Raw genomic sequence first — 26,139 nt, 5'->3', positions numbered from 1 at the left:
TGGACTGCAAGGAGATCCAACCAGTCCATTCTGAAGGAGATCAGCCCTGGGATTTCTTTGGAAGGAATGATGCTAAAGCTGAAACTCCAGTACTTTGGCCACCTCGTGCGAAGAGTTGACTCATTGGAAAAGACTCTGATGCTGGGAGGGATTGGGGGCAGGAGGAGAAGGGGACGACAGAGGATGAGATGGCTGGATGGCATCACTGACTCGATGGACATGAGTCTGGGTGAACTCTGGGAGTTGGTGATGGACAGGGAGGCCTGGAGTGCTGCAATTCATGGGGTCACAAAGAGTCGGACATGGCTGAGCGACTGAACTGAACTGAACTGATACACCTATCAATACTTATTAACTTAAAACCAATTGAAAAATATTTTATTAACATATTTAAAAACAATAAATATTCTCTATGCTAATATAAATAACATTTACTTTACGTAAAAAAATGATGCTTTCCAGAAAGAAAAGCAGTGAGTGGAGCCCCATCATGTTATTTTTGCAAATCTTCTGGATGTTGGGCTTAATAGAAGACAACTGAATTGTCACATATATATTCAATCTGTTGCCATATGTTCTTTTGATTGAAGTATATGAAGAAAATCCAGCTGTCCACAACCTGGAGGTGGAAAAAAGGAGAATTTTAACAGTCTTTTTAGATAGTTGTGGCTGTTCTGCTTTGATACTATTTCAAAATTTGACAAGGGATAATTTCTTAAAGATTAATTACAAAATGGGCTCTAACATCATATCAATGGATGCTTAATAATCTGTTGTAGTAAAATTAAATTAAATTAAAATAAAATCCATTGGTCTACATTACCTTTTGAATAGACCTTTTATCCATACTTGATTTTGTAGCATTAGGTCCTGGTCATTTGTTGAAAATATTGGCGTACTGAGTTATTTGGATCTCTAAAATGTATATTTCATTCTAAAACATGAAAAAGCCACATTCATGAATATCAACACTGGTCTCATCAGAAAAGTCTTTAAGATCAAGGTCATTGTGATGGACATATTTTCCATAATTCCCATTTTTTTGCTGGAAGGCTGCAATGTTATCATTAGAAACAAATGCAGTCCATTTTCCTCTAATCAACTGGCTTACTTCATTTCTGAGAAAAGATTTTATAAAGTACTCAAGTCTATAGAACCACTGTTTGTCTGTCAGGCATTCTTTCCAGTGCATATGGTGTTTCAGAAAGAAGCAGCTAGTTTCAGTTGCAACTTAACTGTAAGAGCGCTTTTTCTCAAGACAGTCATTGCATTAGATATGCAACAGAAGAGCCTTATGAGTGCTTCCCATTTCAGCACATAGAGTATTAAAAAGTATACCCAAGAGCTGACATTTAGTAAGATTAAGAGTATTGCTTCATCAAGGACATTCTTAAGTGGAAGAGGCTTGTTTTTGCAAATGCACGTTGGTGAAGAATACGATGACACCGGTACAGTCTGACGCCACTCACTGCCTTGGTTTATTGTGAGGCAGCAGCTGTGTTATCCACTGTTGCTTTATACCCTCAGTGCAAATGTCAACACAGTGAAATGGACAAAGAAGGCCTTAGTTTTATTATGAAAATAGTTTTGACCCTGTGGATCCCCTGAAAGTGTTTCAGAAAGTTCCTGAAAATCACCTGGGGACCCTAGGACTCTGTGGCCCACACTTTGAGAACTGCTTTGAGAACTGCTATACCTACCCTAGGTTTTAGTACGTTGACCCTCAAGCTTTTGTGTTGCATCACACTGTCAATTATTTGAGATCGGATGACAAGAATGAAGGGATTAAAGGACATACAATGTATTTTTTTTTTTTTTTTTCCCAAAAGCACATTACTGAAAAATTACTGCTGCTACTGCTAAGTCGCTTCAGTCGTGTCCGACTCGGTGCGACCCCATAGATGGCAGCCCACCAGGCTCTCCCATCCCTGGGATTCTCCAGGCAAGAACACTGGAGTGGGTTGCCATTTCCTCCTCCAGTGCATGAAAGTGAAAAGTAAAAGTGAAGTTGCTCAGTCGTGTCCGACCCTCAGCGACCCCATGGACTGCAGCCCACCAGGCTCCTCTGTCCATGGGATTTTTCAGGCAAGAGTACTGGAGTGGGGTGCCAAGGGATATGCTAACAGGCTAAATAGATTTCCTTGAGTATTTTCTGTTCCAATCTTCTCTAAACTCTACTGTGTAACTTTAAGTAAATATCATGTCAGCTGTTCCAAGGTATATGGCACCATAAACTTAGGAGAAAAATTGTCTCTCAGTGAGAGAAACAGAATCAGCTTCACACAAACACGTGCATTTCAGGGGGAATTAGAAGAAAAAAACCGTAGAATTAAATATGTGATCTCTGTATTACAGATGAATGACTAGAAAAAGTAAATGATTAGGATAGGTGGGTAAATAATCACAGTGCACAGAAGGAAAATGTTCTTTAAATTCTAGGAGGTCTTAAAGCCTAAGACTGGACTATAAAAATCTGGATGGATAGTTAAGATTTGAAGAGGAAGGAAGAGTAACTTAAGTGCATTCATTAGTGCATACTTGCTAAGTTCACAATATTGGCAAAAAAGAGAGAAGTCTTTAAAATTACACATGATGGAAAAATGCCTTCACAATATTGTATTATAAAGAAAAAAGTCAAATGTTAACATTCTCTATAAAAGAATGACATTTTAGTGTATGTGATTGAATCTAGACCATGGAAATAGTCATTTTGGGGATGTGTTTTTTAAAAATAAAAGATCCTTGAAGTGACATCCACTCTAATAAAAGAGTCAATTAAATTTATTTTTTAGATCTTCCCCAAACCATGGAGTGTCACATTCATGCAAAGTTATCTCTACCCTCACTCTGAAAATAGAAGGTAGTTTTGGAGAAATCTTATTTCATAATATTTTATGTGAGAATACTGCAACCTACCTGTATATTTTGCTCCAAGTAAAGTGTGTTTTCTAATACTTTTTTTCAGCATAGTTATATACAATTCTCCTGTTTTTTTCCATCCATAAAACTGCCACAATCCACAATGGCTTTCATATCTTAAGTATTTCTCACACCATTAGAAGTGATGGCATACGGTATAGAAAGAACGATATAGAATTTACTAGTAGACTCTTAAGTGAACAAATATTTGTGTGTATGCTCAGTAATTATTTATACACAAATATGTTAATAATGTGTTAATAAGAAGATACACATGTTAACTGGTTTTCTCTGGGGAGAGTGGGCAAGGTGGTAGTTTTAATCATAAAGAACTTTTACTTTTTCACTCTTTCATTTCTATGGTATTTGGTTTTTCTGAATAAGTATATATCCCTTTAAAAATCAGAAAAGATACTTAAAATAAAAATAAAAGTGACATTGCATTTTGTTTAGAATGAAACTTTGGAAAGCTGGAAGTAGAGAGAAGGGAGGAAAAATCATAAGCAAGTTGGAAAGATAAGACATATAAAAGTAACTAGAACTTACAGTAGTAGAGTTACCCATTTATTGGTATTCCAGGACTCACTTTGACATCAGAAGCTATTTCTTTTTTTTTTTTTGGCTTTATTTTTAGAAGCTATTTCTAATAATAAGATTAGAAATTACCTTTTTCTACATTATAGTCATGGTGCCAAGTACAAAGTTCACTCCCAGATTATTTTTCTGTGTTTTTGAATGAATAAAGGTGTGAAGTCAGGATGGAAAAGTCAAATGCTTTGAGAAGTTTCAGTGTGTACTATTGGTAAACATTTTGCTTATCTCTGTTTGAAAATACTGTGAAACCAGTTTGGGTTGGCGGGGACACCCTTTCCCCTCTCCTCTGTAAATGGACAAAACCATCTCATTTCTGAGACTCTCTTCACCTTACAGAATGATGTCATCTTTCCTGCAGTCAGAGTGGCAGGTAGGAACAAAATGTCTTAAAAGGCTTCACCTGCACAGAAGTAAGAGAAGAAAGTGCCTCAGAGCTTTAGTTGCCAAATGCTCCTAACAAAACCTCCAGTAGGAAAGTGGTCTGGCCTTCTCCAAAGCTGGGGGCAGGAAGAGGCATAAACAGGAAAGGACATTGAGAGACCCTGGGTCCACACGGAGAGACTGTACTCACCAAAGAAGCAGGTTTTCCATTCCTCTGTCAGATTATTGAAGGAAGAGGGACCACTTTCTCAAAACATTTTGTCTATGTTGTGGGTGGCCACATACTCCCACTTCCCCAGGACAGTCCTGTTAGCTCCTGTTTCCTTGGCATAATTTTTTTCTTTTTTGTTTACTTTTAAATTTTATTACTTATTTTAATTAATTAATTATCTTTTTAAATTTATTATTATTATTTTTTGTCTGCATCAGGTCTTATTTGCAGCATGCAGGATCTTCAGTCTTCATTTTGGCATGCGGAATCTTTCATTGCAGCATGTAGAATCTAGTTCCCTGACCAGGAATTGAACCTGAGCCCCCTGCTTTGGGAGGGGAAGTCCCCTCCAGGGAAGTCCCCTCCAGGGACTTCCAGGTCCCCACCAGGTCCCCACCAGGGAAGTCTCTCCTTGGCGTAATTATTAACAGTCTCCTCTTTTATTCAAACGCATCCTGAAAAATAAGCCATATGGCACCATTGTTATGGCTGAGCTGTTGGGGAAAATATCTTTAGGGATGTGGCAGACTGTTGATTGGTTGGCAAAATGGACCTTTTGTCAGCTTCCATTACAGAGACCAGGAGAGTGAAATTCTTTCACAGCCTTCTTGTAGCTAGGATCAGCCATGTTATACTGTTTCAGCCAAGGAGAACTTTCCGGGAAAGTTCACAAATCTTTTGGTACTGATTTCTCATCTTTATTGACTATGGATGTGATACCTGGAGTTGCAAGGCTTTCCTGGTGGCTCAGTGGTAAAGAATCCACCTGCCAATGCAGGAGATGCAGGTTTGATCTCTGGGTTGGGAAGTTCCCCTGGAGGAGGAAATGGCAACCCATTCCAGTTTTCTTACTTGGGAAATCCCAAGGTCAGGAGGAGCCTGAAGGGTTAAAGTCCGTGGGGTTGCAAAAGAGTTGGATATAACTCAGTGGCTAAACAACAACAACAACAACAACCCGGAGTTGCAATGGTCACCTTGAAACTGAAGGAAAGGTCAAGGAGAGCTTAGAGACCCAAGCCCTAAACAGCTGTCAGCTAATTCTGAGAACAAATCACAACTCTTGCAGTTATATTTTCTGTTACTTTGATCTGAAGTCATTCCTGCTTTACACAATGGGTTGTTTCTTTTCCTTCTTTTAAATTGCTCCATCAGGTGTGTTAAGCCTGGAAATCTACCTCTCTTTTCGACATGCAGTGTACTGTCCTTCGGTGACGCTGAATGATCCTTTTAGTATCTTCCCATTTACAGGTCCTGTGTCCAGACACTGACACACACAGTGATTGGTGGAGCAAAGACAGGGTGTGCAGAGTGAGAATTAGGGGAACTGGAGGGAAGTAACAAGTTTATCTTCTTTTATCAGAGGTAGTTCTTATTTTGGAAACACAACATTCATTTTCTGAGAACTCTAAGGACTGTGTATTTGGCAAGGACTATTCATTTTTCATCTTCCTCACTAATGTCTTAAGGGATGGGAAAGATAAATCTGAATGTCATCAGGATACATATGGAGCTGAAGGCCACGGTAACTAATTAAGTCCTCTCCCAAGACCCACTGGGATGTCTCAGTTCAGAGATGGAGGCCACCCCCGACTCCACCGATGTCCTTTTTTCCCTAGGAGTCAAAAGACCCCAAATTATCTTGTGTTAATGAGAGTGGTCTAAGAAGGCTAAGGTACTTCTTGCAACCCCCACATCATCCTGGCTATGTGGTCAGGTCCTGGATCTCTGATAATGACTACTATAAAGATATAGGGATTTGATTGTACTGCCACTAAGGAAGCAAAATTCCAATCACAGCAAGCCCTAAAGCAATTTAAGTTTGGCAACTAGCCCCAAATAGAATTCACTTGAACCTTGCCAGAAATAGGAATGTCATTTTCCGGAAGCTTAAAGGAAGAGAAAAGTAATTTGGGAAACAGAGAGTCCTTTGAAAGGTTCTCCTTTGCCTTCCTGAGGTTCACTGAGTCCAACAGCGTGGTAGTTTTTAAAAGAATCTATTAATTTGATTCTATGTTTTGCCAAAGGGTTCTCTCCATCTCTTACTACCTTCTTTTCATAACCCACATTGAGAACCTGATGGGAAGTTATCAGTGCTTCTACCAAGTCTGTCTGCTCCTGTTCCCACAACATTTCCTGCCAGAATCAAGCCTGAATGATTCCAGAATCCATTGTATAAGACTAAAGAAGAGTGTCTTTCTGATCACATCTGACAGCTGGTGTCGGCTTTGATGACTGAATCAGCAAAACAGACAGAACTCACACTTCTGTCAACTTCTTTTGTTTTGCTTTTTAACCTGAAAGCTAGATGGACACTAAAAGAGAAGATGATTCTACATTTTTGGGTGGGGAAAGTGCATTAATCTAGACACCCAATTCATTCCCTTAAAGAAAGGAGGTCAGTCACCAAATGACCTTTTTTTTTTTTTTTATGATTTGAAATTTTCTCTAAAAAAGGATAAATATACCTAAAAAATGTCAAATCTGGTCACAGAGGATAGAGCCCTTTTAGCCCAAATCTCTTCTTTGTTATTTATGTATGTATGTATTTATTTTTGGCTGTGCTGGGTCTCCGTTGTTCTGCACGGCTTTCTGCAGTTGCAGGGAGTGGGGCCTGCTCTCCAGTTACAGGGCCTGGGCTCCTCACTGCAGTGGCTTTTCTTGTTGTGGAGCACAAGTTCTAGGCACTCAGGCTCAGTTGCCCTAAGGCAGGTGGGATCTTCCCAGACCAGGGACAGAACATTCCCTATGTAGAATGTTCCCTACATTGGCAGGCGGATTCTTAACCACTGGACCACCAGGGAAGTCCCCATCTTTTGTTTTTTTAATTAAATTTAATTTAATTTTTTAACTTTACAATATTGTATTGGTTTTGCCATATATCAACATGAATCCACCACGGGTGTACACGTGTTCCCCATCCTGAACCCACCTCCCTCCTCCCTCCCCGTACCATCCCTCTGGGTCGTCCCAGTGCACCAGCCCCAAGCATCCAGTATCGTGCATCGAGCCTGGATTGGCGACTTGTTTCATATATGATATTATACATGTTTCAATGCCATTCTCCCAAATCATCCTTCCCTCTCCCTCTCCCACAGAGTCCAAAAGACTGTTCTATACATCAGTGTCTCTTTTGCTGTCTCGTACACAGGGTTATTGTTACCATCTTTCTAAATTCCATATATGTGCGTTAGTATACTGTATTGGTGTTTTTCTTTCTGGCTTACTTCACTCTGTATAATAGGCTCCAGTTTCATCCACCTCATTAGAACGAATTCAAATGTATTCTTTTTAATGGCTGAGTAATACCCCGTATCTCTTGACGCACCTTCCACTAGCTAACTTTTCAGGAAAAATTAAGAATCACTGAATTTTAAAATCGGGTTCACAGGTCTAAGCAGACCTTCCTGTGAGACTCTGTTTTCCTGCTTGATTGAAACAGAGTGGAACATTTGCAATTCTGGATATTTTCTGTTTCGGCTAGGGGGTGGTCCTGGAGTCTGCTGGCCCATGGAGATTAAAAATGGGATTCACTGGGCAGTACCTAATCAAGAACCAGAACGGACCAGGCCACCCACAAAGGGGAAATCAGGTTCTGTTTCAGCAGCAAGTCCAATAGAGACAAGGAAATAAATTATTCCAGTTTTGCTCCAGGATAAAAGCAAACATTTGTTTCATTGATTTTTGCAGAGCAGAAGGTGGTATTTCACAATTTTGCAGTTTCTACAGCAAGTTTCTAGTATTAGCTACATATCTATAAATCCTCTGTTCTTTGGAAGATAATTATTCTTTATATGGCAGATGGCATTCTATTAGATTATCATTGTGACAGCAACAAATAATGACACAATTTCCCAATAAAAAGGACCCATTTGATAAATTTTCCAAGATGACTATATTCTTGCTTTCTAAGGAAATAAAGATTCTTTATCAATTTGTTTCTATTAAATTGAATTTGGTTGTGAGTAGGTAGGCATCTTCGTCAAATTGTAGAGATAGGGACAAGCAATATACATTGAAATAGAAATTAAATTTTCTTAGAGAATTTGTTTTACTTGTATCTATGCATTCTATCAGCTTATTTCCCAAAGTATTTGTCTTTATTTTTCTATCCTGCCCTTTGAGTTTCTAGTGGAAATTAGGAGTAAGTAGAAGACTAATGGGAGAAGGCAATGGCACCCCACTCCAGTACTCTTGCCTGGAAAATCCCATGGACAGAGGAGCCTGGTGGGCTGCAGTCCATGGGGTCGCTAAGAGTCGGACATGACTGAGCGACTTCCCTTTCACTTTTCACTTTCATGCATTGGAGAAGGAAATGGCAACCCACTCCAGTGTTCTTGCCTGGAGAATCCCAGGGACGGGGGAGCCTGGTGGGCTGCCGTCTATGGGGTTGCACAGAGTCAAACACGGCTGAAGCGACTTAGCAGCAGCAGCAGCAGCAGCGGAAGACTAATGTTGAGTTGATTGATGATAGTAAAAATTAAGATTTACTGGCAGATGGTAGAGGAGGGGGTCAAAAGATTCAGAGAAGTGGGAATATGACAGTTTATTAATATGACTTTAATAAACCATTAAAGTCAGAAAATCCAATATCTGACAGTATTCTGTAGGAGAGTCCAGAAGACACTCAGTTTTCACGAGTAACAGTGAATCACTGAGAAGCTCAGCAGTTCTGTAGACCAGGCAGACAGTAGGAGATGCTGTTATAGAACTGGACTCCTGAACGAAGTGGGGGTGATAAAAATCTGAAGTATTAGAGTCCAAGTGGCAGTATAACCATCAGAAGAAAGGAAAAACAAGTATCACAACGGATAGCAAAATCTGAGCTGCAGCCAAGGGTGTCAGTCTGCAGAGAGCTATGAATATTCTGAATGAGAACCGGCTTCTTAGAGGCAAGACAGGTAGGCAGCTAACAAGGCTACTAGTTAATGTAAACAGTCAAAATAAACTAAGAATAGCGACTTCCCTGGTGGTCCAGTGATTAAGACTCCACCCTCCTAATGCAGGGGCAGGTTTGATCCCTGGTCAGGGAACTAGATCCTTAAGCTTCAGCTAAGATTCCAATAAGATTCTATATGCCACAACTAAAACAGGGCACAGCCAAATAAATGAAAAGTAAATAGGTAAATGAAGGATAAATGATCAGGAAGCTAAGGGTAATCACCCCCAACAAAACTCAAGACCCACTGCCTGGTTTTTGGACCTAAGCCTCAAGGTTTTTGGACCTCAGAGGTTTTTGGAACTCAGACTCAAGACTCATTGACTGGAGGAGAGGCCAAGACAGCTCTGTGTTACATTTAATCAGTAGTAATTCTCAGCCTGTTTCATCAAATGGATCTACAGACATTTACTAGAATAACTTGCATCAAGGAAAATGGAATACCTAGATTTTTGAGGATTGTTGGGCACAGAGTCTGATTCTTATTGGTAGTTGGCTACTCAAAGTGTCACCGTGACCTCATTTGGCTGTGAATGGAGCGTTATCTCAGGACTGGCTTACTGTGAGTCCATGTGGTCTATGAGCCCACACAGATGTTATTTCCTTCATGCATCAATGTATAATTCAAAGGAACAGAGTTGGCAGTTGGCAGAACTCTCATGTGGGGTAAGAGATCTCATAGAAGGGAAGGGCAATTGGAAATCTCCAAACCTGACCTCTCCTCCAAGCTCCCTACCCCTGGCCTGGGTAGTAAATCAGAATAAATACCATATCCTGTGGGGGATAGTAATGCAACTCTTAATTCAAACAACCAAGTAGTAACCGCAATTGCAGAGGCTCTGCTGGATGTAGGATATTTTGGGGGAGCAAATTAATACAGCCTCTGCCATGTGTTAGGCAGCCATTTATCTAGCAGTTGTGTTATTTTTCCATTCTTGTTTGAAAAGAGTTTGAGAAGCTGTCTGCATTCAAATGAGATAGAGAAGAGTATAGATTTAGTTTAGGATCTTCCCTCAGATCAAATATTCCCCCCACATATTCAGGACAATATTCCAGTTACTACTGATGTAATAGCCATCCCAAAACTTAGTGTTATACCAATAAAAAAATGAAATGAGCCCCTGGTTTTATCCTAGTGAAACTCAAGTTGGACTCTGACCTATAGAACCATCAGATAATAAATTCATGTTGTTTTAAGTAACAACAACAACAAAACCACTTAGTGTTATAGAACTCTGCTCCCCAGTTCTGTGGGTTAGTCATTTGGACTGAGCACAATGGGGATAGTTTGTCTCTGCCCCACATTTTTTAGGGGCTAAGCTGGGAGTGTCTCGATAGTTAGAGACTAGAACCACCTGAAGCCATCTCTCCCTGTGTCTGGTAATGGAGGCTCACCTTTGCTTGGGACCTCAGTTGGTTTGTCCAACCAGAGGATGTACATGTGGCCTTTTCATTGAATCTCCCTCTGTGATAGTTTGGGCTTCCTCCCAGCATGGAGGCTGGGTTTTATGAGTGAACATCCCAAGAAAGTAAGGCAGATGTGTATGGCATGTTATGACTTAGCATCAGAAATCATATAGCTTCACTTTTATCTCTTGCTGCACCCTACTGGTTTTACTGTCCCAGACTTTAGCCCATATATAAGGGAATGGGAACCCCACAGATCACCACTTAATGGCAGAATTATCAAGGTTACATGGTATCTTAATTATCTCAGTTACTAGAACAAAATACAATAGACTGGATGGCATGAACAACAGACGTTTATTCTTCACAGTTTCAGAGGCTGGGAAGTCCAAGATCAAGGTACTGGCAACTTCTTGGTGAGAACCCTCTTCTAAGATTGCAGATGGGTGCCTTCTTGCCATGTCCTCATATAGCAGAGGGAGGAAGCTCTGGTTCTGTTCCTACTTATAACGGCACTAATCCCATCAGGGGCACTCCACCCTCATAATCTCATCTAAACCTAATTAGCTCTGAAAGTGCCCACTTCCCAGTAGCATCACATTGAGGGTTAGGGTTTCAACAAATGGGTTTTGGGGGGGACACAAACCTTCAGTCCATAACACATGATAAGAAGAGCATATGGGGTGGTAGGTATTGCTGTGGTCATCTCTGGAAAATACAATTTGCCACAGATGACTTACAATGTTACTTCTTAAAATCTCTTCTCTTCCTTATCTACCTCTTCTGTGTGCCTGAGGGGGGTCAGGATGTTAGTATGAAAGACTAAATTCTCCTTTTATATTAATTTGTTGAAATGAATCAAATTAAATTTGAGGGATTCCTAAAGGTCTTGCAAAAATCAAATGCATGTAATTAGGACAAATGACATGATACCTTGCTTTTTTTCTTCTGCCTTGATTTCTGTTTCCCTGGCCTCCAGCTCAGACTCCTTGGAATAACAGGGACCCAGAAAACTGGGATTGTAGTGGAACTCGAGTGTGATTGAATGTCATAGTACATTTGAGAAGAATGGAGATCTCTTTCCCTTCATAGCAGAGTGACAACTGCTTGAGATCCCTGGGCTTGGAATTAAGAGAGCTGAGTTCTAGCTCCTAATCTTTCTATAACCTTGGAAATTTAAGAGACTTCATTTCTACCACCTGTGAATAGAGATAGTGATGCCTGATGAGAAATTCCATAGGATTTTTGTGAAGAAAAAATGAAATACAGTCATAAAAAAGTCCTAACAGATGTAAGGCACTGGAAGGGAATGTTTCATGAGGGGGTTATTTCTTAATTCTTATACAGATTAAGGGCTTTCCAGGTGGCTCAAGTGGTAAAGAACACAGGAGACACAGGTTTGATCCCTGGGTTAGGAAAGTCCCATGGAGAAGGAAATGGTAACCCACTCCAGTATTCTTGCCTGGAGAATTCCATGGACAGAGGAGCCTGGCAGGCTGCAGTCCATGGGGTTACAGAGTCGGACATTACTGAGCACAGCACACACACACATACAGATTAAAGTCTTCAGTGGCTAGGGATTCCTCAATTTATTAACAGATTCTTTTTGGATATAACCAACCTGAGTGAAGCTCTTACTGCTGACTGCTAAGTGGTTGACCTTGAACCTGCCTGCCTACTCTGTGTGGTACCTGGAGAGGCTCACTCCACTTTTTGGCCACACCAGCATGTGGGATGTTAGTTCCCTGACCAGGGATTGAACCTGTGCGCCCTGCGGTGGAAGTGCAGATCCTTAACCCGTGGACCGCCAGGGAGGCCCCCACTTCGTGGCTGTACTTTCCTACTTACCGTAACCAGGATGAATTCACGTTCACGTCCTTTTGGGGCTCATTTTTGGGGCTCTGGCCAGAACGTTCCTTAGATAACAGTTCTTAACTTTATGTTTAGACATTAGGTATTTTAAGATCATTCAAAGACAATTATGGTCAGTAGATGATCCCAAATAGATCTTGAGCTTTGATTCTTAGAGCAATGAGAAAGAAGCAGGTAAAAACTATGATTTTCTTAGGTCAAAACAGTTCCATAAATTTAGTGACTGTATTTGGACATTACCACCAAAATAGAGAAAGAAAGCAAACACTACCACATCCTCTGCCTCCCTCATGTCCAAGCACCACCTCTCTCTCTCTACTGACAAATGGAAAAAAAAAAAAACAGCATCTGGGCATGAGTAAGCATTCTTACCCAAAATCAAGAACTAAACAGTCCAGACTAACAGACAGAAAAGAGAAATACTAGGTTCTGGAAAACAATCTTCCTGAGATTTCAATATGGATAATAAAATCTATATATAGTAACTGCTTAGAGTGCGTGTAATTCCACATCCAAATGAGCGCATGTTTAAATCAATAATTTGGATTTGTTTTCCAGGAAGCTCAGTCAGTGTTCTTTGTCACTCTTTTTTTAAAGTATTATGGTTAGTTTTTGGCTGCACTGTGTCCTTGGTGCTGCGCTCGGGCTTCCTCTAGCTGCAGCGAGAGGGGCTGTCCTCTAGTTGCAGCGTGGACTTCTCACTGTGGTGGCTTCTGTGTGTGGGCTCAGTATTTGCCCCGTGGCACGTGGAATCTTCTGGATCAGGGATTGAACCTGTGTTCCCTGCATTGGCAGGTGGATTCTTAACCATTGGATCACCAGGGAAGTCCCTCTTGATCATTCTTTACACACACACACACACACACACACACATATTACACATACACACATACCATATTCTATTTGATTGCTTGGAACGTTCTAGCATTGTTTCCAGTTTTGTGAAGTTTGGATCTTTCAGGGGTATTTTTAAAAAATGAGGATTGAGGGTTAAATGCAGCAAACTGAGGAGGAAAAATATTAATGATGTATTGCTTTGGTGCAAAGAGGCAGTGACACTCCTGGGCAGGATGCAGTTACAGGTCAGTTTCATGCTGCAAACTTTTTTCTGGAAATTCATAAAGATACCTGAAGCTTTGGTCACGCTTGAGTATGTAGTGTTCCAAGTCTACTCTTGCTCACAGGGGGAGTTTTTTTATTTACAAATGGAAGGTAGAAAATGTTTTTGTTTTGGACTCTAAAAATAATCTTGTCTTGTCATAAGCAAGCTATCAAACACATGAGCTCTGCCCACGAAGAAACCAGCTCTGCTACCTTTGGGGTCCATCACTGCCAATTATGAAATCTGATCTTTATGCAAGTATTTCACAAGACATTGTCTTGTTCTACTTGGGACATTTGTGAAACAACATTTATATTTTATGTAGCTCTTTTAAATTCCCTTTCACTGGCTCTTGGAAGCCTAAGTATTTCTTCATCCTAGGAAGAAATTATTTGATGATTGGAAGTTTCATAAATATCAGGTCTAAGTTAAAAGTTGCTGTTTAGAGAAGGAATGTGAAGCTGATGTCAGGTTGTCCTTCTGATTCCTCACACAGTTCTTTCAATAATTCTGATATAAATACTAATATATGTTTTTGGCAGTTTCTTTGTTAAGTTCTTAAATATATTATTTCACTTTTCATCACAGTTCTACATGAAGTAGTTGCTATAGCTCCATTTCACAGATGAAGAAATCAGTCTCAGAGAAGTTCATAAAAACAATCGAAGTCACATACATAATAAGTACCTAGGCCTAGATTTAAGCCTCGATGGGCCTGATGTCAATCAGGACCTATCTCTTTCCACATTAAGACGTTGCTTCTCAGGTCACAGTTACACATTTCCTTGCAAGTCCAAGAGTCACCATATCAATGACACAGATGATGGATTCAGTAAACCTGGCTTCTCTTCCTCCTTGTCCACATCCAGACTACATTTCTAAGTCAGCTGAGGAGTTAGTTATGGCCAGGTAATAGATTTTTGGCTGATAGGCTGTACAGAAAGAAACTAATATATATATATATATATATTTTTTTTTTTTTTTTCAGGCCTGTTCCATAAAATCCTCTGTATGACTCCACCTTTTCTTCTCCCACATTCCAGGGGATGATAACATACAGGGTAACCATGGAAGCGCTGCAAGCCTTGTGTAGAAGATGCTGGAGGCTTTGTCCCTCTGAGTCCCTGCCTGACTACATGGAATACAATTCTCTCCTGGCAGCCACTGGACTTCATGTGAGTGAGAAATAAGCTTTTATTGTGAGATGTTTGTAATTTGTATATTGGAGCAGCTAGTGTGGATTTCGAGGTACAGATTCCTGTATCATTTAAACGGCATACTGTTGTAAGAACTGAGGATGTGTGAACTTGGCTTAGAAGTTGAGTGGTGAGAAAGCTGGTATCACAGACAGAAAGCCTGGAGCTCTATCTCTTGCAGTGACAGTGTTTTTGGTAAAACTATTACCGTGAAAAGCTTGAAGTTAGATCTTGTGTCTACTGTACCTCTTGTTCCAAAGTTCAAGATCAAAAAGCAGTGTGTTAGGAGTGTATGTTGGTTTTTATTGGCTGCCATTATCAAGATATTGCAAGAATGAGATGAATTCAGGAAAGAACTGGCTGGTTTGGAAGGAGAGACTGAAGGGAATGGAGGAAGTCCAGAACTCAAAGATTGTTGGGATCTGGAAAAATTTTACTGGCAGGGCCCCAAACAGTAAAAAATAAAACAGAAATGTTTTGAGTAACAGAGACTCATTAAAAATCAGCCTTAGGTAAAACTTCTTTCCATAATAGCCATCATTTGCATATCTAAAAACTCACCAATGTACTTTGCTAAATTTAAATAAATTGATTATTAACCTTGAGATACCTTTCATGGTTATAAAAAACTGCCAGAAGCTATGAAATTTGAATTTTGTGAATATGCCCTGTATCAAATTCTCAGCATCTCTAATCTGACTTGAGCAAACTACAGTGGTGGTTAGGGTTGAAAATGGTGACTTTTTCCCACGTAACTAAAAAAATACATGAGTTATATACTCAGCTCATGAGCACCTCCCATGGTATTAGGGTGTGTGACCCAAATCGGTGTACAAAAGCAGAAGTGACACGGAGAGCAAAAGTACAAAGTAAGACACTGCAAACTGCCAGAAGGGTGATAGAAAACGTTAAAGGATTTCAGAAGAAGGTGAAACAACTGTCGGCTAGAACATTATGGAAGACAGATGTCAGGCAGAGCATTTGACCTGGGCTTCAGAGGACAGGTGGGACTTTGATGTCTATAAACAGTGGTAGACAAGGACGTTGGAGGTGAGTAGAAAGGCAGTGTTAAAGGCATGAAATGGGAACGCATCCTCTTGGGCTCACGTGGATTTGGGTACGATTTAGAGATAAGCCAGGCCTTTGAGGACCTTGAATTTGACACTGAGAGTGCATTCTTTAGGCATTTGGTGAATGTGGGGACTTTCAAGTATTATCAGCAACATAGGCATGTGGTTAGAAGCAGGTAGTAGATGGTAACATCATTTGGAGAGGGAATACAATGAGCAAAGAAGATGTGTTTGCAGATCATCACAATAGTCTTGGCAGTGGGAAGGCAAAAGGGGCAGATGTGTGATAGAATAAATTAATAGGATCAGGGAAATGCCCAAATATAGGAGACAGCATAGGCTTAAAATGTAGAAAGAAAAATTATAAGCCTTGATTTCTTGATCTGTTCTTACATTATGAAAATGTAAGAATGCATAGCATTTTGTAAGAATTTTGTGAAATCCAAAGTCCTGAACTGGTCATTATCTTTCTCAGTTAAAATAAGGAATGAAATGTTGAAACACATTTATAATCTATTGCACACAGTTACTGTAAATAAGGGTCTCCCAGGTGGCGCTAGTGGGAAAGAACCCTCCTGCCAATGCAGATGTAAGATGGTTTTGATCCCTGGGAAGATCCCCTAGAGGAGGGCATGGCAACACACTCAAGTATTCTTACCTGGAGAATTCCATGGACAGAGGAGCCTGGAGGGCTACAGTCCATGAGGTCCCACAGAGTCCGGCACGACTGAAGAGGTTGTGCATGCACACGTGCGCTGTAAATGAGTCAGGTAGAGCAAACATGTCCTAAGATCAAGATACTTTGTTCTCTCAGGATAAACATCTGAGTATACATCTTAGTAAAAAAAATCTGTATGTTAAATGATGGTTAAGAAGAATCAGACTTGTAAATATAATATATCCAGTTAATGACTTGCATTTCTAAGTCATGGTTGCTGTAGGGAGTTATGATTATTCACTTTAATGTTATTAAAATACTCAAAAGAAAATCTCTTCCAACCACCACCAGTTTAGGGCTAGCAGGAGGCCTGTGAGGTGGAGAGCCACAGATGCGGCCCCATCGCCAGAAACTGGAGCAGGCTGGCCCCTGGCAGGTGAGGGACTCTGACCCATATTGTCATAGAACAGAGACCCCACACCAAGACTGTAAGGCTTGGATTTGGAGATAGTCATGAGAGGTCCTGAAGGGGGAATGGTGTGCAAATGAGAAATAAAACAATGATCAAACCACAATGGCCAGTATAACCTCAAAAGGAAAACTGGACTAGGGCAGATATAAAGGAAATAGATACGTGATAAATGTAAATGCAGAAGTATTCAATGGAATTTCGGTAGATTAAATCATAAGTAAGCTATTATCAAATCAAATTCAGTGCTGATGAAAAAAACTAAAGCTATATTAAAGTGAAGCAAAGCTGATGGACTAAAAAGACCTCAGTGGCTTAAAGAACGTAGGCATTTATTCCTCTTTCATGTTGATGCTACAAGGCTCCAGGTTTGCTGGCTGTTCCTTTTGTTCACCCAGGGACCCAGGTCCTTTAATTACGTTGTTTCATTATTACTTAGGAAGTGGGTTTCAAACTTTAGTGCAACTCAGGAGTCACCTGCTGCTGCTGCTGCTGCTGCTGCTAAGTCGCTTCAGTCGTGTCTGACTCTGTGTGACCCCATAGACGGCAGCCCACCAGGCTCCCCCGTCCCTGAGATTCTCCAGGCAAGAACACTGGAGTGGGTTGCCCTTTCCTTCTCCAATGCATGAAAGTGAACAGTGAAAGTGAAGTCGCTCAGTCGTGTCTGACTCCCAGCGACCCTGTGGACTGCGGCCCACCAGGCTCCTCTGTCCATGGGATTTTCCAGGCAAGAACACTGGAGTGGGGTGCCATGTCCTTCTCCAATGCATGCAAGTGAAAAGTGAAAGTGAAGTCGCTCAGTCGTGTCCAACTCTAGCGACCTCATGGACTGCAGCCTACCAGGCTCCTCCGTCCATGGGATTTTCCAGGCAAGAACACTGGAGTGGGTTGCCCTTTCCTTCTCCAATGCATGAGAGTGAAAAGTGAAAGTGAAGTCGCTCAGTCGTGTCTGACTCTGTGCGACCCCGTGGACTGCGGCCCACCGGGCTCCTCCGTCCACGGGATTTTCCGGGCAAGAGGACTGGAGTGGGGTGCCATTGCCTTCTCTGCAGGAGTCACCTAGAGAGCCTTAAAAAATCTAGACTGCTGGCTCTCTCCCTCAGACTTTCTAGTTAGTTGATTTTGAGTGGGCCCTGAGAATTCACCTTAAAAAAAATAGCCCAGGTAATTACAACACTACTGATCTGGGCTCCTACTCTCACTAGAGCATCAGTATCAGCTACATGGCTAAAAACGGTCACCATGGGTTCCAGGCGACAGAAAAAGAAAAAGAGGCTGTGTGATTTGTTTGATTACTATCTTAAGGTAAAAGAAATTTCACACATCAGTTTCCTTCTCATATTGTTGGCAAGAATCTAGTCATCTAGATTCCCCCACTGTGTGTGCGTCTAACTGCAAGTCACACTGGAAAATACAATCTCTAGACAATGGCATGCTGGGAAAATCTCTCCCAGTTCTTTATTTAGTGATATCACACTGGTGGCTTGAAATTGACCATAGTGCAACAACAGCACGGAAATGGCGAATGCTGTGAATCATGGTTCCCCCAATACAGGGACCACTTTTAAAACATTTACCAACACTTTCTTGTCTCTAGCTCAGCTGCTCCAGCCCCGTTTCCACTCTTTTACTCTGGATGTAGGGAGAATAAATTTTGGTGGACAGTTAGCAGCTTCTGCCACAGTGATCAAGTAGGATTAATCCTAAGGATGCAAATATAGATAATATCTATTAAATAAATGATCTAAAAAGAAAAATAAATCGATTAAAGCAATGATTCAGTTAATGCATTGAATTACATATGATCATCTCAATGGATCCATAAAATGTACTTGATCACATTTAACACACATGTATGACAAATCCAATGATCAAAGGAGAACAAAAATCTAGATAATGTCTAGGATGGAAAACTTTCCCTCAACCTCTTATATGAAGTTATAGAGGGCCTGTGAATTAAATCAACAAAAGTCAAATTAGCAAGAGAAAAGACAATGTTTATTCATGTAGGTAAATGGGAGCTCATGAAAAATGTGGCTCAAAGAGGCAGATAGAATTTGGGGCTCATCAGATCAGATCAGATCAGTCGCTCAGTCGTGTCCAACTCTTTGCAACCCCATGAATCGCAGCACGCCAGGCCTCCCTGTCCATCACCAACTCCCAGAGTTCACTGAGACTCACGTCCATCGAGTCAGTGATGCCATCCAGCCATCTCATCCTCTGTCGTCCCCTTCTCCTCCTGCCCCCAATCCCTCCCAGCATCAGAGTCTTTTCCAATGAGTCAACTCTTCGCATGAGGTGGTCAATTGAGGAAGGGGAAGGGTGCTTTTGGGAAAATAAGGGACTTTTAGGAAGATAAATGAAGCCTTAGGAAAACAGGTGGAAGATATGACAGTTTTAAAACAATTGCCTGTTCAGGTAATTTCTTACTCCAGTGCCAATGTCTCTAGTGATAGGAGTCAATTTTCTCTGATAGCTGTAAAAATCTATGATGTTTTTTCCTAATTCAAACAATAATATCCTAAACCAAGTGTGATCAGTGACTAGAAGTATATATCCCCCACCCTGAACATTAATATTTGTTTCTTGAACATGCAAATTAAAAGTAACTTCTGAAAATTCTGAATTTGGATTTTTGATGTTAAGCATCCTCTTTTCTAGGGACTGCATGACTGATCAAGCACAGAAAAAAATGTCCTCAATAATTAGCTAATTGTGGCACACGCAGGCACTTGCTGGGTAATTTAGACACTTCTCTCTCATTTCGAGGGTGAAACATGCTGACTGCGTTTCTAATGAGCCAATTAAAGGTACACACTCCTCAATGACCACTTTCAGCTCACTAGGAATTTTGTTTCCAAGTGTTGAATAAGAAACAAGCACAACCCAATCATTTCTAGGTTCTCCCACTGTACTTTCTAATCCAGTTTGTTTTTAAAGTTCTTGTTTAAATTCTACTGTAAGTAAGGAGTTAAATATTTTTCAAAAATCAAGTCAAAAAACCAAAATACAAATAAGTATTGCACTCCTGGATGGCAAACAAATATTTTAATTTGGACGAGCCCAATGAAATCTGATGTGGGCGATCACCACTGGGTGTCTCACATACTCCTGGCCATGGCATGCTGCAGGCACAAGCCCGGAAGAACCTGTTGGCTTCCTCCTTTCCTCCTTCTCTCCCTCCCTCCCTCCATTCTTCCTTTCTCCCTTCCCACTTCCACCCCTCCACTGTCTCTCCTTTCTCTTTTTTAGCCTGCCTCCTCTGGGCCCTTTTGTTGTTACTCAGTTGCTAAGTCATGTCTGACTCTGCAACCTCTCGGACTGCTGCACGCCAGGCTTCCCTGTCCTTCACTATCTCCCGGAGTTTGCTCAAGTTCATGTCCATTGAATCAGTGATGCCATCCAACCATCTCATCCTCTGCCATCCTCTTCTTCTTTTGCCTTCAATCTTTCCCCAGCATCTGATCTTTTCCAATCAGTTGGCTCTTCGCATCAGGTGGCCAAAGTACTGGAACTTCAACTTCAACAACAGTCCTTCCAATGAATATTCAGGGTTGATTTCCTCTAGGATTGACTGGTTTAATCTCCTTGCTGTCCAAGGGACTCTCAAGAGTCTTCTCCAGCAACACAATTTGAAAGCATTAATTCTTCAGTGCTCAACCTTCTTTGTGGTCCAGTTCTCACATCTGTATATGACTACTGGAGGAACGATAGCTTTGAGTATATGGACCTTTGTCAGCAAAGTGATGTCTTTGCTTTTTAATATGCTGTCTAGGTTTGTTGTAGCTTTTCTTCCAAGGAGCAAGTGTCTTAATTTCATGGCTGCAGTCACCGTCCACAGTGATTTTGGAGCCCAAGAAAATAAAATCTGTCACTGCTTCTACTTTTTCTCCTTTGTATTTGCCATGAAGTGATGGGACCAGATGCCATGATCTTAGTTTTTTGAATGTTGAGTTTTAAGTCAGCTTTTTCACTCTCCTTTTTCACCTTCATCAAGAGGTTCTTTAGCTCTTTGCTCTGTGCCTCTTTAACCAAAGGCATTTTCTTCAGAAGGCTCAGCACACTTCTGTGAGTTTGTCTCTCACACTTCATCAATTCCTATGAATATATTAGGGGGCTTCCCAGGTGGCTCAGTGGTAAAGAATTCATGTGCAATGCAGGAGATGCAGGTTCGATCCCTGATCCAGGAAGATCCCCGTGGAGAAGGAAATGGCAACCCACTCCAGTATTCTTGCCTGAACAGAGGAGCCTGGCGAGCTACTATAGTCCATGGGGGCACAAAAGAGTGGGGCATGACTTAGCGACTAAACAACAACAGATGGGTATATTAAAAGATCGGCTTCAACAATGAAAAGTAGAACTGGCTTGTAGTGAGCCCTTACACCATATCAGCTGATAGGAAATAGAACTCAAAATAAAAAATAGAATAATGCTTTGCATTAGATTAGCTTGTCCCTGCTGTGTGCACATTGGATCAGGTTTTCTTATTTGAAGTTTTGTGTAACGAGCAATATTTCTACAGTGAGATTTATGTAAGCGCGAAGAGCACAAATCTAAGAGACTCTGCCACCACATAGCACCGTGAACGTAAGTAAATATGGCTTTCTACAGATTTCAGTGTTCTCATTATTCAAACAGAAATAACTTTCACACATTCCCTCATTTGTTAATTCTTTCTGTAAACATTTTTGAGCACTTAGTTGTAGTAGCCACTGTGCTTGGTCTGGAGATTGGTTGCTTCGGTAAGAAACGATCGCTCTCCTTGGGGAGTTAGCACAGGGTCCTGAAAATGAAACATAATGGCCCAGTGTAGAGAGTTCTCATAAAAATCAAATGAGATAATGGGTTGTAAGCACTTTGAAACAGATTAAAAAAAAAAAACAAAAAAACCTTCTCTGCAAACATGAAGGGATGTCCTTGTATTGACATTGTCGCTGTTACAACCTCAGGAGAAGGCTATGGCGCCCCACTCCAGTGCTCTTGCCTGGAAAATCCCATGGATGGAGGAGCCTGGTAGGCTGCAGTCCATGGGGTCGCTAAGAGTCGGACACGACTGAGTGACTTCACTTTCACTTTCATGCATTGGAGAAGGAAATGGCAACCCATTCCAGTTTTCTTGCCTGGAGAATCCCAGGGACAGGGGAGCTTGATGGGCTGCCGTCTATGGGGTCGCACAGAGTCAGACATGACTGAAGCGACTTAGCAGCAGCAGCAGCAGGATGACAAATAGCTTATTGAATTTTTTTTATCCATGGATGTGTGGGCTAAGAGGAAGATTGTGAGTGGTTCAGGTAAGACCAGAGCATCTGTATTCCTAAAGAATGTTTCCCCACAAATTGACAGTCATTAAAGTTAACCTGTGAAGTTAATGGTGGTGTCTGACATGGATGGCTCCAGCTCTATGCGTCTGTGTTCTTCACCAGGTGAGGTCTTCCTTTTATTAGTTTGTGAGTCACAGGGCAAACGTGGATGCTGAACAGTGAATGCTAAATCAGGATGGAGGAGCTGGTGTTGCTTGTTGCCTTGAAAACAAACAAACAAACAAACACCTTTTGGCATCCCTAGTTTTGATATTTGTTGTGAACGCAGACACCCTTTGTGGCTGGTTGCTCAGGATACAACCAACTTCTCGGACACCTGGACCCGGGCTGTGCTGTGACCATCTCCTTTCGTCTCCAGTGCTGTGGCTTTCCGAGTTCTGACAGGATGCCTGGTCTCCTTCGTTTGTTCTTGTTCCTCTCTCCTTGTTCCCTCTCTTTCTCTCTCTCTTTCCATTATCAAGGTCTCGCTGGCTCTCCAGGAGGAAGATTGCATCATTCTCAGCACAAGACTACCTGGAGCTTTGGGTGCCCTGTAACTGCTCATGTCCTTTCCTCTCCCTTCAACCGAGGAGAGTGACAGATTGCTGGCTGAGAGCACCACGGCGTCTGCTGCCTAATGACTGCTATAAATTCTGATAATCACAATAGCTATCATAAATAATATAAAACAATAGCACTGCAGCAGCTGAGACTCTTGCTGCTCAGATGCTTGTTTAAAGAATTTTTTAACACTCCTGAGGAGACTTGTAAGAATTTGGGGTCAAGGGACGCTGCTTGGGCACGAGGTCTTGGCCAGTGGCAACAAGCCTGTTGTTTCTTCAAGGGCAGATGCAAAGACAGGAACAGCAGTCTGTCCTGGAGAGTCCTCCAGCCTACATCAGAAGTGTACGAGTGAGAAGTGAAGGCTTTGTTAGGCCACTGAGATTTGGGGTTTTTGTTTGTTACATTGGTGTAGCATAACTTACCCTGACTAGTATCATTACTCATATCTCCACTATTAATTTTTCTCACTGGAGATGCCTTGGGCAAGTTAACTCTAGTCCAAAACATCTGTCATCCATTCTGCTTTTATGAAGATAGGTGTGTTTGAAAACATCTTACAGTCATATAGTGAGTGACATTTAGAAGTCTCTGGATAATTGCGTAAGTTCTAAATTCCAAATGGGAGATGGTTGCAGTGAACAAGTTAATTAAGCAGTTGTCCAACTCCCATCCAAAGTGTATTCTTGTGAGTTCTATGGAAAATTTGACATAAGAAAAATCGTCTCCCTCACATTTCAGGAATAAAGCTTATTGATCAGGAGGAGTCATTTTTTTCTTAATGGAGTATCACTTTCTATAAAGGGTATATTAAAATATAAGATAAATGGTTTTCAGATTTAATGTTGGCAGGGGATTTTTTTCCCTCAAACCAAATCCTTCAGAGAACTCTGATGCACCAAATGGAATAGGTGTGGAAAACTGGAATCATCTGTCCCTGCTTCCCAGTGGCCGCGGGATGCCTCATCAGAGCTCCTGGGCCACTGTTTGAAAACTGCTTGTCAGGATGACTCCTTTGAATCAGGACTTAGATCTCTGATGCCTTGAACCTTTCAGCTCTCCTTTTCTGGTCTCCCTCTCCACTGTGTGTGCTCAGTCGTGTCCCACTCTGTGACCCCAAGGACTGTAGCCTGCTGGGCTCCTCTGTCCGTGGGATTTTCCAGGTGAGAATACTGGAGTGGCTTGCCATGCCCTCCTCCAGGGGATCTTCCCAACCTGGGGACTGAACCCATATCTCTTGCATCTCCTGCATTAGTCGGCAGTTGAGCCACCGGGGAACTGCCACCCCCTGCCTCTGTACCAGATGAAACTAAAAAAATAAAGAGGAAAAAAGCCAATGTCAAAAATGCCCCAGAGCAAATCAGAAAGCCAAACTCAGACCTGTGCTCTTATCTATTCAAATGGCAGTAGACCAAGAAAGAGAAAAAAACCAAAACCAAAAAACCCTAAACAAGAGCAATTTCCCATTGAGGTTCTGAGTAAGCTGGCATCTTCTCTTTTGCATTTTAATTGCAGTTTGGATTTATGATCTGTGATAGTGTGATTGAACCTATCTTATCGAATTATCTTATTCGAACTTATCAATTATCTTGTTTGAACTTATTTGAACTTATCGAATGCAGTCTTAGCTGCATTTTGTAGATGGGGACACTGTTGGTACTGGTGCTGGGCTTGGTGCTTCCCAGTGACTCTTGTCATTTCTGGCACTTTCCACAGGGCTGTGCTTGGAATGATCTGGTTGCTCTTCTCTCTGCTAAGCTGCTGTGTTGTCCACCTCAGCATGAATCACCAACAAGTTACTGACCCATTTAGGAATCACATCCTCTGCAGCCTATTACGTAGGGCTATTCTCAGTCTTTCCATCCCTCCAGACCCCACTTTTCTAGAGGAAGAGAAAGAGGAAAAGGGATAGGAGGAAGGAGTGAAGAGAGAAGAGGATGTGAAGGAGAGGGTGGAAGACCATGGTGGGGGGGATGTCGGTCATCTCTGGGGCCACAGCCCTCGAAGAGCATGGCTACAAGTATGCACGTAGGATTCTTCTTTCCGGCTCAGACTTTCCTGTTCAGCTGAGAGTATAATTGTAGTAAGCACTTTGTAGGTTTGCTGCAGGGTCACCCAGGAAACCTCCCAGCACTGATGTTCCACTACTGTTCAGGTTACAAGCCACCTTCCAGCACAGGAGACATGAGGTCTCTGCTCGCTGCCAGCAGCCTGGGTACTTCTTAGAACCCATGGGTCTTCCAGTCCAACTGAACACAGCAACAAGCCAGGTTTTCCTTTGCTCCTTCCTCAACTCCTGGGAAGCCGAGACCAGGACCTGGGTGCGGGTAGTTGAGTTGGGGGATGAACCCAGGAAACACAGATGAGGAAATGACAGTGTGAGACAAAAAAGAGAGAAAAATCCAACAAGAGGGTGTGTTAATAAGTGGATCACTGCTGGGGGAAGTTGGGGCTCAGTTCCCATGGGGACCTCAAGAAACTGTGCATCCTGTGAATCAGAGGCTAGGACACTGATCCGCTAACTTATGCCTCCAGAAGTGTCAACCCTGCACTTCTGGTTGTAACTGAACAGAGCAGTGCAAGTTCTGTGTCAGAGAAGCACTTTGGCTGAGAAGAGAGACCATGAGCTGAATAGAGGTGGGAAGCTGTTGGTGGGTAAGGGATTAATTATGGCTATTGATCTCCTCGGGGTCAAGGGGTATGAGCTGAGCAATGACACTGGCTGCTATAACCTTGCCTCCAGAACAGGGTCTAAATAGCAGGGAGTCAAGACGTATTTATTAAACCAAACAATATGCAAATGTTTTATCATAATCTAGATGAAAGCAGTTGAAACCTAGATAATCAGTCCGATTGGGCAGAAATTATTGAACAGAATAAACAGAGAAAAGCATAGAGAAAGAGGAAAAGAGAAACAATTTCTATAGGTCGAAAAAAGATCTGTTCATTCAGAATGTATTTATTGAGCACCTATTATATTCCAGGTGCTGTTCTAAGTTGCAGAGAATAGAGCCATGTATTAAAAACCCACAAAATTCTATGCCCCCATTCTATTCTAATGAGAGGGAGATTGTTAGTAGGAAAAACAAGTTAGGATTATAGCACACCTGATGCTTTTGAGTGCTAAAGATGGCAGAAGAAGGGCCTAGGAGGTGTGGGGCTGGAGAAGTCTCCAGTTTTATTTTATTTTTAATTAATTCTTATTGGAATATAGTTGATTTGCAGTGTTGCATTAGTTTTTGCTGTACAGCAAAGTGAGATGGTTATATATACACGTAAGTGTGCGCTATGTTGCTCTGCTGCTGCTGCTAAGTCACTTCAGTGTGTCCGACTCTGTGCGACCCCAGAGACGGCAGCCCACCAGGCTCCCCCATCCCTGGGATTCTCCAGGCAAGAACACTGGAGTGGGTTGCCATTCCCTTCTCCAGGGGATCTTCCTGATCCAGGGATAGAACCTGAGTCT

At 41.7% G+C, this 26,139-nt stretch overlaps 1 long non-coding RNA gene across 4 annotated transcripts in view; it reads left to right on the top strand.

The window, feature by feature from the left end:
• Positions 1-26,139, top strand: part of LOC123331382 — a 158,011-nt gene that overhangs the window by 3,915 nt on the left and 127,957 nt on the right. For 3 of the 4 annotated variants that reach the window (XR_006548009.2, XR_006548020.2, XR_006548003.2), the window contains one exon: positions 14,466-14,597. This is a non-coding gene — a long non-coding RNA (uncharacterized LOC123331382). Of the gene's footprint in view, positions 1-14,465; positions 14,598-24,392; positions 24,982-26,139 lie in introns of those variants that run through there. The other variant, XR_006548051.2, reaches the window with a different exon arrangement.

The sequence above is a fragment of the Bubalus bubalis genome, chromosome 1 (assembly GCF_019923935.1).
Source record: "Bubalus bubalis isolate 160015118507 breed Murrah chromosome 1, NDDB_SH_1, whole genome shotgun sequence".
In the NCBI taxonomy this organism is placed as follows: Eukaryota; Metazoa; Chordata; class Mammalia; order Artiodactyla; family Bovidae; genus Bubalus; species Bubalus bubalis.
Note: the sequence above shows the minus strand (reverse complement) of the source record. Positions and strands in the feature narration are given on the sequence as shown.